General features: G+C 39.0%; 1 long non-coding RNA gene across 2 annotated transcripts in view; it reads left to right on the top strand.

Moving 5' to 3' along the window:
* Nucleotides 1-1,139: 1,139 nt before the first annotated feature.
* Nucleotides 1,140-16,808, top strand: part of LOC126191517 (uncharacterized) — a 77,358-nt gene continuing 61,689 nt past the window's right edge. Inside the window, exon 1 of one of the 2 annotated variants that reach the window (XR_007538361.1) lies at nucleotides 1,140-1,271. This is a non-coding gene — a long non-coding RNA (uncharacterized LOC126191517). Of the gene's footprint in view, nucleotides 1,272-4,009; nucleotides 4,127-16,808 lie in introns of those variants that run through there. The other variant, XR_007538362.1, reaches the window with a different exon arrangement.

Raw genomic sequence — 16,808 nt, 5'->3', positions numbered from 1 at the left:
TCCATAGCCAGTCTTTTCATTTCTGAATATCTGTCTCCTTTGATACTGTACAGCATTAGATATCTTCATTTTCCCCTTCCCCTTTTTCCCTTCACCATTCCTTCTATTCCTTCCTTAAATAAACAGTCCCTCCTCAAACAATGTCCAATCCAGTTCCGTTTTCTCGTTCTGATGACTTTCTGCATGTTTCTTTCTTCTCCAACTCTTTTTAGTACTTCTTCATTCCTTACTCGGTCCTCCCATTTCACTTTTCCATTCTTCTCCATATCCACATCTCTAGTGCCACCAATCTTCTTTCATCTTCCTGCCTCACTGTCCAGGTCTCCGCACAATACAGTGCAACGCTCCAGGTGTAACATTTGGCAAGTCTTTTTCTCGGACCTTTGTTTAGTGGTCCTCTAAGTAATTTCTGTTTCCTCTTGAATCCTTCTTTTGCCATTGCAGTTCTTTTCCTAATTTCTGTTGAGCAATACATATCATTCATTATTGAAGTTATTCACTTGCTCTATTTCCTCTCCCTCTATTTTCATACGGTTCATGGGATGGACCTCTTTGTACATATCCGATATGTGGCATCTTTTGTGATAGCACGCACAGGAAACACATGCAAGGACACGTTCCATCTTTGAATTGTCTCTTACAAGCAAAGTAAACAGTGAAAGCAAGATTAGAAGAAACAAAAGCAGATTATCTACAATTGTGACATGAATGGAGCGGGGAGAACATGTTGACTTCCTATGTCAGCGTCAAAAGTTCTTCCTCAGAAAAGTTGACACTTCGTTATCTCGTTGTCTCTTACAAGCAAAGTAAACAGTGAAAGCAAGATTAGAAGAAACAAAAGCAGATTATCTACAATTGTGACATGAATGAAGCGGGGAGAACATGTTGACTTCCTATGTCAGCGTCAAAAGTTCTTCCTCAGAAAAGTTGACACTTCGTTATCTTGATACCCTGTGTAATGTCACCATTTGAAATGCATTGTGGAATGTTTTGATTTTCAGTAACACAACGTACATCGTGAATCGAGCTTAACTTCCGATGCTAGCAGACGACGCCACTGTCACACCATAAAAGACGCGTGTATGATTGTTGTAAAAACTTTGGTGTACTTGCTTTATCTAAGATCTTTGGTGCAGTAGCGCTTCAACTTGAATTAGCAGTGTCGTTCAAAATGCGAATCGTATATGTGTGTTTTGTGTGATACTGTTATGAAGTATACGTAAAGTGCCTGTCGAGAAAATTTGGAGAGCAAATGTTCTTTAGTTTTTCTGGTAAGTTTATTCACGATATTCTCGCATAAATTTTGATCTGGACGAGCTGTCGTATATCAGTGACACTGTAGGCAAAACAAGCATTATTTAAACCTATTCGGAAAGGGGATAAAGCAACGTGATCTACCGCAGAGGAAAATATTTATGCATATGCCCCGTATACGACAAATCAGAGCTACTAAGAAGCTGTAAGAGTACACACAAGCCTACTGTTTTGACTATTAATATGGTGGAACTATTATGTACAAAATATCAGTATATATACAAACAAATAAGGCATGTCACGGCAGTAAAATTTTACTGAACGAAACAGGTAATCAAACTCTGGAATTTGTCAGCGTTTGAAAAATAAAGTTGACAAAAAATTACATAGTTGTGTAGTGTCAATGTTTGACGTAACACATTTACCGAAAGTAGTAAGATTGTGTTGGAAGCAGTTTGTTGTGTGGAAAGAATGAGAGCTGTAGTTCATTGAATATGAACTTGTGGTGTAGCAACTGGCCAGTAGTGGGTGATAGTCACATTCTATTTTTTGCGTTTGCAGTAGCCCACTGCTGAAAGATCGTAAACTGTTTCGGTCTGCCACTAAATGACCGCAGCATACATTCGAAATCTTGGTTGTGGTGATCTGCTGTAGCTAACCCAAAGTTCCACTACGTAATTGGGTCAGTCCATATGAAGTGGCCCAGTGAGGGTTGCTTGACCGTTTTTTAATGTGTGTTTGGCCTATATTTGAGAGGTTCAAAACAGTTTTTTTTTTAATAATTTATCGTGCATCTTTACTGGATGGCGGCCATTTTTATTTGTAGGTGTGCGACGATTTCTCAGGCTGGAGACATTTACGAAAATTTGAATGTCTCTGCACCTGGTTAAGTTACAACATTGCAATTGACATGATTGTTTTTAGAAAAGTGTCCTCTGCAACATTGTCTATTACACAAAATATCCTAAATTCAAAAATAATTAGCAATATTCATTTAGTTTATTTATTTTTAATAATGCAATATTAAACAGTAGGAGCTTTCGCATTTGTTCTATGGTAACAAAAATACCCACTTACGTTTAGGTTTATTGTCAACAAAGGAGTACTTTATTGCTGGGTATGGCAAAACTCAGTGATCTTAATTACCAAGAGTTGCTAGGTTTAATGGTGTGTGACACTATATTAACAGTTATAACTGCATAAGGAGTTGGTGTAATAAATTCCCTGGTAAGGAAACCGTTATTGAATTTTCACGAATATGATGATGAAATGCGAGACACTATTACTTTCATACAGTGGGTCACAACTGACAGGGCAGAAATGATAACAGTGGTTAAATCTCAGGAAGAGTACTTGGAATCATTGATAACTTAAAAACTCAAATGTCACCACGTTGTTCCTAAAACCCAAAATAAGATTTTGGACAAAAAAAGCACAACTTCATGAAACTGAATGCATAGTGCTGGCTGATTTTGCAGAAAATTTTACATTTGCAGTTCAGGATGCAATAAAGACAACAGTGCAGCCATTTATTCTCTACTTTAAAAATGAGAAAAATGACGTTCGTAGTTCTTCAGTTTGCATTCTAAGCGACTATTTGGAGCTCAACACTTTGGCTGTGCATGTATTTAAAAAGTGTGTAATAAATTACATAAAAGAAAAATTTTCCCAAGGTTGAGAAGCTGATATACTTTTCAGATGGAAGTGGTAGTCTGTATAAGAATAAAAAGAATTTTTCAAATCTGCAACCACGAAGTAGACTTTGGGTTGGAGGCTGAATGGCACATTTTTTCATCATGCCATGGTAAAAACTCATGTGATGGAAGTACAACAAAACGTGAAGTAGGGCCTACCGGTAAGTAAAGCCAGCCTAAACCAGAGACCAAATTCTCACAGTAGGCTACAGGACATGTAGGTCTTTTGCAAGTGTGATATTAAAGGCATTAGCCTGACCTATTTTCTGATCAAGCAAGAAGAGGGTCTGCATATGAAAACAACACTTCAAACCAGATTTGAAAACTGTATTGCAATAAAAGGAACAAGGCAATTCCGCAAATTCCTTGCCATTACAGAAAACTTAGTTCGATGCTATGTAACATCAGAAGCAGAAATTAGAGAATTGTTGAGTCAGTAAAATTACGTCTCTGGCTTTAACTTTGAATGACATAGTGGTATGTGCGTATGATGGACAGTGATGGCTTGCAGAGGCTGAAAGAATGAGTTTGGAAAACAATGATGTTTTTGTGCATTTTTACCATGAAAACAATGATGTTTTTGTGCATTTTTACCGTCCTGCTGGTCTAAGAACATCATTCAAGAAATCTGCTAGTCACAAAGTTTGGATTCAAGTGAAAAATGTTTTAAGGAAACTTTCAGTGCTTGAACTTAGCACAGCAACTGGGAGGTCTTATTCTATATCACAGAAGCCATCTGAAGAAATAAGTGTTCTTAACATTCACCACCAGCTTTGGGAACAGTCACATCTCTAAGGATGTTATTTGAAAATAATTATTTTAAGTATGTCAAAATAAAATAAATGTTAATTTCAATTATGTTTCCACTTTTTGTATATAATTCAGTACCTTACTTCAATAATAATTGATTATATCCCACCAATATCACACATGAATAGGCAACACCCATAAGATAAGTTGTAGAGTAATGTGAATTATTTCCTCATTTTCATAACTTCATATCTTTGTTCAGTCAGATATCAATGCTGAAATTTTTATAGTATGTTGCTATCTTATAGGTGTACAAACTGTGCAAAAATAATATTTTTATATTGAGTCCCACCTGAGATAACTAAGCCCAAACTTCACAAAAAATGAAAATTTTCAAAAATTCATAAAAATTAAGGAAGCATTTGTAGGTAAGTGTTCTTGCTCTATATGAGACTAGTAGTGTATGATATCTAATTATAGGAAAAAATACTCGCATAAATCTCTCCTTGTTTGTTGTTTTTAGGCCTAAAAAGTGGATTTTTTATAATTTGTCTACCAAACTTTGGAGGTAATTTTGACTGGTTATTTTTGAATTTAGGGTATTTTATGTAATAGGCAATGTTGTAGAGGACACTTTTCTGAAAACAATCATGCAATTGGAATGTTGTAACTTTACCCAGTGCAGATATATTCAAATTTTCACTAATGTCTCTAAACTGAAACATTGTCGCGCCCTTACAAACAAAAATGGCCACCATTTAGTAAAGGTGAAAGGTAAATTTGTTTAAAAACTATTTGGAACTTCTGAATTATAGGGTAATCACATATAAAAAATTAATATTTGAAAAATGGTCAAGCAACCAACTTAATTTTTGTTGGACCACTTCATTTGGATTGACCCAACTTTAACCTCCGTTAGAGTATTGCTTTGATTTCATGTGACATCTAGTCATTATTCATTAGCAGACAGGCGTCGACTGTTGGTGTAGAGAGCATTGACTCTGGCAGTCACCAGTTGGGTTGGTTAGGTACAGACCTCAAACAGAGAAGGAATTATCTAATGTCTGTATGAGGGAAGGTTTTGTCTAATTGGTCACAGGTGTGGGTCAACAAAAACTAAAATTTGTCTATTGTTTCCCTTTTTGCCACCAGTAGGGCTGCTTTATTGATTAAATTTTTGTTTTGGTATCAGGAAACAAAGTGCAGATTTTTAGTGGAGTAAATCAATTGTAAACAGATCAGAAAAGATGCTAATGAATTTAAAATACTACGGTGTCGTCCAGTGCTTACACTTTATTACACTCCAGGAAATGGAAAAAAAGAACACATTGACACCGGTGTGTCAGACCCACCATACTTGCTCCGGACACTGCGAGAGGGCTGTACAAGCAATGATCACACGCACGGCATAGCGGACACACCAGGAACGGCGGTGTTGGCTGTCGAATGGCGCTAGCTGCGCAGCATTTGTGCACCGCCGCCGTCAGTGTCAGCCAGTTTGCCGTGGCATACGGAGCTCCATCGCAGTCTTTAACACTGGTAGCATGCCGCGACAGCGTGGACGTGAACCGTATGTGCAGTTGACGGACTTTGAGCGAGGGCGTATAGTGGGCATGCGGGAGGCCGGGTGGACGTACCGCCGAATTGCTCAACACGTGGGGCGTGAGGTCTCCACAGTACATCGATGTTGTCGCCAGTGGTCGGCGGAAGGTGCACGTGCCCGTCGACCTGGGACCGGACAGCAGCGACGCACGGATGCACGCCAAGACCGTAGGATCCTACGCAGTGCCGTAGGGGACCGCACCGCCACTTCCCAGCAAATTAGGGACACTGTTGCTCCTGGGGTATCGGCGAGGACCATTCGCAACCGTCTCCATGAAGCTGGGCTACGGTCCCGCACACCGTTAGGCCGTCTTCCGCTCACGCCCCAACATCGTGCAGCCCGCCTCCAGTGGTGTGCGACAGGCGTGAATGGAGGGACGAATGAAGACGTGTCGTCTTCAGCGATGAGAGTCGCTTCTGCCTTGGTGCCAATGATGGTCGTATGCGTTTTTGGCGCCGTGCAGGTGAGCGCCACAATCAGGACTGCATACGACCGAGGCACACAGGGCCAACACCCGGCATCATGGTGTGGGGAGCGATCTACTACACTGGCCGTACACCACTGGTGATCGTCGAGGGGACACTAAATAGCGCACGGTACATCCAAACCGTCATCGAACCTATCGTTCTACCATTCCTAGACCGGCAAGGGAACTTGCTGTTCCAACAGGACAATGCACGTCCACATGTATCCCGTGCCACCCAACATGCTCTAGAAGGTGTAAGTCAACTACCCTGGCCAGCAAGATCTCCGGATCTGTCCCCCATTGAGCATGTTTGGGACTGGATGAAGCGTCGTCTCACGCGGTCTGCACGTCCAGCACGAACGCTGGTCCAACTGAGGCGCCAGGTGGAAATGGCATGGCAAGCCGTTCCACAGGACTACATCCAGCATCTCTACGATCGTCTCCATGGGAGAATAGCAGCCTGCATTGCTGTGAAAGGTGGATATACACTGTACTAGTGCCGACATTGTGCATGCTCTGTTGCCTGTGTCTATGTGCCTGTGGTTCTGTCAGTGTGATCATGTGATGTATCTGACCCCAGGAATGTGTCAATAAAGTTTCCCCTTCCTGGGACAATGAATTCACGGTGTTCTTATTTCAATTTCCAGGAGTGTATTTCTCGCTGTCTCGTATACTTCATCAAGTTGTGTCCACCTTAATTCACAATCTTGCATATATGATGTGACTGATCCTAATTTGAACATATTTCCTTCTACATTTCCACTCTGCTCTTTGTGACCTGATCAGTAGTGCAATAAGTAGTTAATTGTCAGCTATCTTTTATTTACAAGTGGCTGCCCTACTCTTGCTTGGCGAATAGAAGTTTTGTTTGTATTTTTGAACTGCTTTTTGTATGTTACTGTTCCCTTATGGTGCCAATTCTGTCCTTTAAGAAAGCATAATGACTTCTGACAAAAACAGGAATTTGGGCTTATGGAGGTGTAAAATTTTCTTTAAATACAGTAACCTGAATGTTGTAGCTTTAGAATTTTGTTAATCTTAATGCAATATGGTATTATTTGTAGCAGATCATTCCATTGTTACAGCTGCTTTTTGGTGTGTGTGTGTGTGTGGAAATAGGTTGTCGTGAAGCAGGCTAATTATCTCTGGAGTATGTGCTTGTGGAAAATCTCGGGTATTGTACTCAACTCAAGTTTTATATTTAGAAGATGTGCTGCATTTGATGTGAATGTTTAGAATTTATCAACATAGTAATTGTGTGCAGTGTCATTTGGATTTGAGACAGGTGGTGTTGAAACATAAACTGTTTATTTCATTAGCTTATCTTCCTTCCTTCAGAAACCTTAAAAGAGGGAGTGTGAAGTTGGATGTTTCTTGTGCTTATCTAAATGTACAAACAGAAAACTTTGATATTGTGGTATAAATTTATTGCTGGAAGATAAAAATTGTTCTGGAAAATAACAGCAGTACGTGCCTAGAACGTGCATCATTGAGACAAACAAGCTACCCACCCTCGGAGAAAATTTTTTTAAATCTTTATCTGAAGTACGCCAATTCTCATGCGTTATGATCTTGGAATCGGTAAAAATACTGAAAAAATTCTCAAGGTGATAGTTTTGAAAAAACTTCACTAGTGCAATCGTGCTAGTTAGGTTGTATCCCAGGCCAAATAACATTTATTGAATAACATTTATTGTGCTGTTCAAGAAGTGCTTTTATTTATTTCTATTTCAAGGACTTACAGTAGTATGACAGAAGTCGTCATTTTCTGCATGACTTTACTTTCTCTCTGATGTTGATTGATATTGGAGCCTGTGCAATGGCCATCCTAAAACTTGAGCAGATCCAAGATACTTCTTTTAGGATCTTTGTTTTTCTGCATTCTTCTCAGTACTGCAACCAACTATTTACAGTGCTCAAGTCAAAAATGTGAAATATTAATCTTGGAGCCCATTTCTTTGTTTTGTCCTATAGCACTCCATCTGTTGATCACATGTGGGCCCAGTTACGCAATATGTAACCAGCTCCAAATTTATAGTTTTGAGCTATATCATGTTTTGCAGAGCATTAAAAACAAAATTCTAAAAGTACAATATAGAAAAGGTGAGAATGTTGTTACAGTGTAAATTTTAGATACCAGACGTTTAAAGTAAAGAAAGGTATGAAATATAGATTTCCCTAGGTGGAAAGGGCCTAAATGGGAGTTGGTTCCTTATTGCTTACCTCAATAAGTTAAAATGGCACTTGGATCTGTTGTGTTGTATTTTGAGGGACTAGGTAGTGTGCATCAGCAGGTTGAAAAACCTGGCAACAGTTATGTTTGTGTGTATTAATATATTGAACTTCAATTATTTGCCAAATAATATGAACATAATGCAATACAGTGGCAAGAAAAATAATACATTTTGCATAGTGAATCCGATGTTAGTCCACGGTGAAGTCCAGTTCCCCATCAACCCCATCAGTATCGTCCACAATACCACAATCTACTGAAAGATCACTGTAAAACGTCGTAGCATCACTCGGAATGAGATGCGTAAGGGATGCGATGTCATCCAATTGTGGCTGTGATATATGCTTCCCCTTAGGCCACAAAGATAACAGGAGTGATGAGAAGTTTACTGTAGACTTTGGGTGACCAGCTCTCGTTTTCTTGACATCAACAACAAAATTCTCATCTAATTCTGCATTCATAAATAAAGAGTTGGGTTTGCTCTTTGAGATTCTAATCTGATTGAGTTGCAGCCAGCTTGTTGTGATGTATGTCTTAATTCCTATTAGCAATATTCTTTTCAAGTTGTGCAGTTTCTTTAAAGTCATGTTTTATGTGTCCTATGGGTCTGTAGGGGATTAGTTTTCCTTGCCCTCTGCATTACACGGATATGGTCTTCTGGTGTATAGAGTCCATCCTGCATCTGCAGAGCACGTTGTATATCACCAAAGTCGCTATTGTCAGGTGTAATTGCCTCTAAAGAACTATGCTCTTCTAGAGTTGCTTTTAACATTGAAATGAAATGAGTGTATGGCATTGTTGGCCGTGAGGGCCCCATTCGGGGAAGTTTGGCCACCGATTGCAAGTCTTGTTTCAGTCGATGCCACATTGGGTGGCTTCCATGCCGATGATGAGGATGAAATGATAACACAACATCCAGTCCACAAGAGGAGAAAATCCCTAACCCGGGCATGCTGCATGGGAGATAAGTACGTAACCTCCCAGCTAAGCAGGCGGACGCTTTTAACATTAAAAACTATTTAAATTATGGTTTTCTCCCCCACAAAAACCAACCACAAAACCATTTCCTCCACTAAACGATTTACATTGTTCAGTATGTGGTGTCGAAGACATGACCCTACTTCTTGAGCCCCATGGCCAGCAATGCCTTCAGTCCCGGTATAGCAGTGCTCCTCATTACATTTACCAGTATGGATTCCACAGTTGTACATCCAGAGTTGTCTTTTGTAAAAGATTATATTTGTTGGTATCCATTATAATGGCAATGTTGTTGTTGTTGTTGTTGTTGTTGTTGTTGTGTGTGTGTGTGTGTGTGTGTGTGTGTGTGTGTGTGTGTGTGTGTTTTTTATCATACGTGAATGTTTCAATCTGATCTTCCTCCTGAGCTCTAATCATATCTTCTTTCAGCATTTTCTGAGCTCTCCTCTAAATATGTGTTTGTCATACTGGTCTTTGGGCATTGTCTTATCAACTGCAGCATTTGCTGATGCAGCTTGTGACTTATATCTGTCACAAACATTACATGTCTTTTTGAACTGTCTTCCTTTTAAATTAAACTCATTCATAAATACTGTCTTATACTTGGAAAGTAAGACAGTGATCCTCCTTATATAATTCACACATTTTGTTTATCATGAAATCAGGTGCTATGTATTCTGTGACTTACATATTTTGGGAACTTACTAATATGGTGCATAATGTCCCATTTTTGCCGATGTAATCTTATTATGACCTCCACTACATTGGTTGGTAGCCCTGCACAAGGCCGCATGTACGGAGACAGAGCTCTCGAGAAAGATAAGTAATTTAGGTCGTAATTAATTGTAGTTGAACACTTTTAACTAATTAAATATGTTCTTTAGTGTACTCTTCAAGCTCACCATTAAAAGTTTTTCTTTTATTTGCATATTGTTCCAGAAATAGCGAAAAGTTCGTTTTGTCTATATTTCGCGGCTTTGCCTTACTTTCCAAGTGTGCATACTTAGCATTATACCACAATCTTAAGTGCATTTGGTATAGATTAACTAATTAAATACGTTCATTAGTGTGCTCTTCGAGCTTGCCATTTAAAGGTTTTTCTTTTATTTGCGTGTTCTGCCACTTATCGCAAAAAGTTCATTTTGGTTACATTCGGCTGTTTAGGCCTAATTTTTGATCCCGCATATTTAGCGTTATAACACAGATTTAATTGCGTTTGGCAATAGTTTACTTACATATTAGTTTACAAAACATATTTAGTGTCCTTTTGCATCTGTATTTAACGTATTATCGTTATCACTTAGTAAATCTGTTATCTAACTTCCAAACTACCGAGGATACCAAGTGTGTGAGATGCAGTAGGAAAATTAGTTCAGGGGTTTTGTGCAGCTGTTGTGACAGGTGGTTTCATAAGAGAAATTGTAGCGGCATGGGAATTGGGGAAGCAAACATGACTCTTCCATTCTTTTGCAAGGTTTGCTCGAGAGATAGGATTATAGCTGAACAGGAGGAGAAAATTAGAGCTCTTCAGGCTAATTTGGACAGAGCGAGGGAGGAACTGAAGAGGTTGGGGGGGGGGGGGGGGGGCTAAACAGTGGTGGGAAGTGGTAGCTGGGAACAGGGGCCACAGAAAGAGAACAGTTTCCCAGTTGGCACAACCAATAGATTTGCCTTGCTACCACAGTTACGTAAGGAAGGGGCTCCAGTAGAAGTAGATGTAGTTAAGATGCAACAATCTCACTAGGAAACCAACTGTTCAAAAACAGTAGAAAGTAAGAGGAAAGTTCTGTTGCTAGGTAGCAGGCATGGAAGAGGTGTGGGCCAGATTTTGCAAGAAAAATTAGGTGACAGGTACCAGGTCACAAACTTTTTCAAGCAAAGTGCATGTTTTAGACAGGTGGTAGAGGATATAGGTTCCTTGTGCAAGGGTTTCACGAAGCAGGGTCATGTGATTATAGTGGATGGAGTGGGAAACAGTATTGATAGGGATCAGGGCTACAGTATTGAGTGTGACCTGGTGAAAATAGCCTCGGCAACGACCCATACCAATGTTGGGCTGGTGCCCGCTTTCATGCGGCATGATCAGCCCCAGTTGAACTGCTCTGTCAGGAGGGTAAATATGGAATTGGATAAGTTGCATATGGCGGCCGCTCTGTCAGACATTGGATTGGTTCCTGTTGAGGCTATTGATAGGGGGGATTTCACAAGGCATGGCCTACACCTCAATAGGAAAGGGAAGGGTAAACTGGCAGGGTTGTTAGTGAAATCCATAAGGGGGGGGACATTAGTACTCATGGATGCACCTCTTTTTTAGACTATTATCAGTGTCCAATGAGAAGTTCAGGCAGGCAGGTGCTAAACAGGTCCAAAACTCACAAAATTCTCACAACAGGAAAGTAAATAATAATAATAATGTTATCATATTTAACGAAAATATTGGTGGACTAAAGAAAAAAGTAATTCTCACAAAAGTAAAGTAAAAAATAATGTTACCATTTTTCACCAAAATATCCTGGGATTGAAGACCAAAGTAGATGAGCTCCTAGTTTGTTTAGATGATATTGAATCTTATGTAATAGATGTACTATGCCTGTCTGAGCATCACACTGTGTTTGATATGGAAAAGGTAAATATCAGTGGTTATAAACTAGCTGCACATAAGAGTAGAGAGAATAAGGTGAAAGTAGGAGTTGCCGGCCGGCCACGGTGGTCTAGCGGTTCTGACGCTGCAGTCCGGAACCGCGGGTCTGCTACGATCGCAGGTTCGAATCCTGCCTCGGGCATGGGTGTGTGTGATGTCCTTAGGTTAGTTAGGTTTAAGTAGTTCTAAGTTCTAGGGGACTTATGACCTTTTATGACCTAAGATGTTGAGTCCCATAGTGCTCAGAGCCATTTGAGCCAGTAGTTGCCATATATGTCAAGTTATCACTGTGTAGAAAGCTTAGATACAAAAAAGTTTTGTCTAGAGCAACATATAGAAGCATGTGCCTGTCAACTTAAACTGAAGGAGGGCTCTTTTATAATTGTAACAGTATATAGTTCCACTTCAGGAAACTTTCATTTATTCCTGGAAAACTTGGATGCCTTTTTGTGCTATCTGTCAGATAGGGGAAAGCAGATTATTATTTGTGGGGATTTCAATGTTGATTCACGAAAAGAGTGTAATAGGAAGAATGACGAAGTCTTGCTCAGTTCTTTCAGTTTGACATCTGTCATTAATTTTCCTACTTGGGTAGTAAAGGACAGCAGCACATTGATAGATAACACTTTCATAGACCAAGACAGGTTTAAAAGCATAAATTATTGTCCTGTTGAGAATGGCCTTTGTGATCATGATGCTCAGCTAGTTACAGTATATGACATGGCTCCATTCAGTAATTCAAAGCTACCCTCCAAAGTTGTGTGTTCAATTAATGACTCAACAATTAGAAATTTCAGAGAAAATCTTCAGCAGTTAGACAGGGATGAGGTGTACACGAAACCTGTTGCTGATTTAAAATATAACTTGTTTCATGATACACTTGTAAGAGAATTTGAAAACTGTTTCCCCAAAAAAGCAGTTAAAACTAATTATAAGAAAGCATGCAAAAAACCTTGGCTTACTAAAGGAATAAAAATATCTTGTTACCACAAAAGGGAACTGTATCTAACAACAAGAAAGAGTAATGACCCAGAAACAGCCAAATATTATCAAAACTACTGTGCTACATTGAGAAAGGTTATTAAAAAGTCCAGAAGCATATGCACCATGTCTGAGATTAATACCTCTGATAACAAAATCAAAACAATTTGGAATATTATTACAAGGGAGACAGGGTAACCAAGAGTACAAGATGACGGCATCACCATCAAAGCGAACGGTAACTTGATAAACAAGAAGCCAGAAGTCGAAAACATTTTGAATAATCATTTTTTAAATGTTGTAGAAAAAATAGGATCTAAATGTTCATTAGAAGAAGCAAGGCAGTTAATGGAAGAGGCCTTAACCACACCATTAGGTACAATTGAAATTCCACCCACCTCTCCATCTGAAATTAGGAAGATGATAAACTCTCTGAAGAATAAAAGCTCACATGGAAGCAGGATAATAAAAGCTTGTTCCCAAAAAATAAGTGGGATTCTTTGCCACATATGTAATAGCTCTCTGAAAGCAGGGTATTTTCCCAGATAGACTGAAGTATGCCCTTGTTAAACCACTGCACAAAAAGGGGACACATCAGATGTCAACAACTACCGCCCAATGTCTCTTCTGACTGCCTTATCCAAAATTCTTGAAAAAGTAACGTATTGTAGAGTAGCTTCACATCTTTGTAAAAATAAAGTTTTAACAAAATGTCAGTTTGGCTTCCAGAAGCATTTTTTAACAGAAAATGCTATATATACTTTCACTAATGAAATATTAAATGCTCTGAATAACTGGAAGTCACCCATTGGGATTTTTTGTGATCTGTCAAAGGCTTTTGATTGTGTAAATCGTGGAATATTTCTAGATAAGCTCAGGTACTTTAGTATGAATGGGACAGTGCTTAAATGGTTTAAATCATACCTAACTGGAAGAGTGCAGAAAGTTGAAATAAGCAGTTCACATAATATGCAAAGAAACTGGTGATTTCTCAAACTGGGGAACAATCAATAATGGGGTGCTGCAAGGTTCGGTCTTGGGTCCTCTGCTGCTCTTAATATATATTAATGACTTGCCATTCTATATACACGAAGATGCAAAGCTGCTAATTTTTGCCAATGATACAAGTATAGCTATCACACCCAACAGACAAGAATTAACTGATGAAATTGTAAACGATGTTTTTCAGAAAATCATTAAGTGGTTCTCTGCAAATGGGCTCTCATTAAACTTTGACAAAACACAGTATATACAGTTCCACACAGTAAATGGAATGACACCATTAATAATTATAGACTTCGATCAGAAATCAGTAGCTAAGGTAGAATATTCAAAATTTCTAGGTGTATGCATTGATGAGGGGTTGAACTGGAAAAAACACTCTGAGGATCTGCTGAAACGTTCAGCTACTTATGCTATTAGGGTCTTTGCAAATTTTGGTGATATACATCTCAGTAAATTTGCTTACCATGCCTATTTTCATTCTCTGCTTTCGTATGGCATCATATTCTGGGGTAACTCATCATTGAGTAAAAGTGTGTCCATTGCACAAAGGCGTGTAATCAGAATAATTGCTGGAGCTCATCCAATATCATCCTGCAGACACTTATTTGAAGAGTTAGAGATCTCCACTGTAGCCTCACAATATATATATTCACTTATGAAATTTGTTATTAATAATCCCAACGAATTCAAAAGTAATAGCAGTGTACATGGCTACAACACTAGGAGAAAGGATGATCTTCACTACTCAAGGTTAAATCTAACTTTGGCTCAGAAGGGGGTAAATTATGCTGCCACAAAAGTCTTTGGTCATTTTACTAATAGCATCAAAAGTCTGACAGATAGCCATATAGCATTTAAAAGGTAATTAAAAGAATTTCTTAATGGCAACTCCTACTCATTCGATGAATTTTTGGATATAGTAAGTGGGTAATTTCCCCAACCCCCACAAAAAAATGAAAATATTAAGTGTCATGTAATATCTTGTATAGACACATTTTATTAACCTGACATGTTCCACATCATGTTCTGTAACTGAATTTTCTATATCAATAGATCGATAAATATCCATGACACCTTGTCTTAACTCACATATGATGATTCCATCTTCCTCTTGTAATACACAAAAAACAGGCCCTTGTTAGTATGCAGTACCATGAATGTATCATCCAGTTCAATATCAATGACAATTATAAAAAATAAGTGAGTTTAAATGGTATACTAGCCCCACATTTTCTTAATTCATTTTGGGCCTGTGGAAATTGTTCTGTGACATTCCCTTCCTGCAACAATAACAAGCAAGGCCTTGTAAGTAATAAATTCTATTTTGCATAACATGCACACACCTTCAAGAACATTTTGCAATATAAATGCAGGTAATGGTGTTTGGACACTTACTGCATAACTAGGCCCATATATCAACCCCTCCCATGTATTTGTTATAACTCTTTACAACATATGCACAATTGATTTCCACATACTCGTTCTCCTTTTTGCACCATCTCTACTTTGTGTTTCTATTCCTGCACAAGTTGATGGTAAAACCACTTTATGGTTGTCTTTCCATTCTACTACAATTAGGGCACAATCACAATGGACATATTCATGGCACTCACCCCTCTGAGCTTTTCCTTCTTACAATTTCACATCTCTTATGGGATTAATCATGATGGTGCCTGTGGCATCAATTCCTATTTTTTGTATGGCCTGTAGTGAAGGAATTGTGGTAAAATATTGATCAAAGTACACAAAACTCCCTGGGGGCAATGTTTCAGTAAGTCTCAGTATAAATGCAGGACCTACACCCATACTTCGGTCTCTTAGTGGAATGCTATCACCTTGGTAAATCTCAAAATCTTTCATCATCCCTGAGGAAGAGCAAGTTTTTCAGTTCAACAGGCTTCTGTTTTTGTTGACATAATGTTTCAGTGGACAATGACCCAATAACACTCCATTTGCTCATCGATAGAGTAAAACTTCATACCTTTGCAACTTTTGGCATTGACTTCTGTGTCGGTGACCCATTGTACTTTCCACAACTTGTTTATTTGAGCTCCCTCTGGAGGTGACTCTGTGCTGACAAAATGAGTGTTCTGTCTGATTGAGGGAAACCTATCTGTAGACAAGCTCTCACTCACAACTATTAGTGCCAGACCTTTTTCCCAGTACATAGATAACCTGGGGTAGAGGATACAGCGCATTGCTAAGTTCATGCCAAAAAAAACTTTTTTAGTTTCACAGCAGTAGTATTTATAGATTACCTGTTATCCTTACACTGTACATATTAGTGTACAATGCACTTACGTCATAAAACTCGTCACTAAAGTAATCAGCCAAATCCACCATTGGTGGATTCTGAAATTTAGAAATAAATGCCCAAAATTTATTAAGGTTTAATCTAAATGAATTCATGCAGTCTGTTGTGGGCATGTTCTGACAGTGAATCATTATAGTAACACTAACCTGAATTGAGGTGTAATCTTTTGGAGGAGGATGTGGAACAAAAGCCTCCTGCCTGGAATTGGAATTGATTTCTGTTATACCTCCTGTTCTTCTTTCTTCCTGTTATGTTCACCACCATGAACTTCAGAAGTGTCATTGTCATCCACAACACTGCACAATGAGGCCATTATCTTGGACAGTTTCCAGCCTCTGCCCAGGTCTGTTTGGAACATAAGCCTCTCCATCGTCTTCTGTCTTCACCTTGGTCCAGTCTTCTCCTTCCTTCTGGATGCATTCCTCCACTCCTTTCAGCCATCTGTCTCTCGGTCTTCCTCTTGGTCTCTTTCCTTCCAGTTTGATCTCGTGTATCCTCCTGGGTATCCTCTTCTCATTGGTTTGCTTAACATGCCCATACTGTCTCAGCCTTGATTTCTGTATCTCCTCCTGTAACGGTTCCACTTTCATTAACACTCCGAGCCTCTCATTTCTTAACCTTGTCACTCCAGTACTGTTCCTCAAGAACTTCATCTCACTAGCTTGTGCTTTGCTTTTCTCTCTCACTTTCATAGCCCAAGCCCTGCTCGTTTATTTCTGTTGTTTTTTCCATCTTCCGCTGCCAGTCTTCCTAGGTACTTGAAACTCTCCACTCTCCTCAATTGTTCCCCTCCTATTGTTATTCCAGTTGTTCGTCTCTCCTTCATTCTTGTTGTGATAATCATCTCACTCTTATTTGTACTAAATTTCGTACCATATTCTTGTACTAT

The sequence above is a fragment of the Schistocerca cancellata genome, chromosome 6 (genome assembly GCF_023864275.1).
Source record: "Schistocerca cancellata isolate TAMUIC-IGC-003103 chromosome 6, iqSchCanc2.1, whole genome shotgun sequence".
NCBI lineage: Eukaryota > Metazoa > Arthropoda > Insecta > Orthoptera > Acrididae > Schistocerca > Schistocerca cancellata.
Note: the sequence above shows the minus strand (reverse complement) of the source record. Positions and strands in the feature narration are given on the sequence as shown.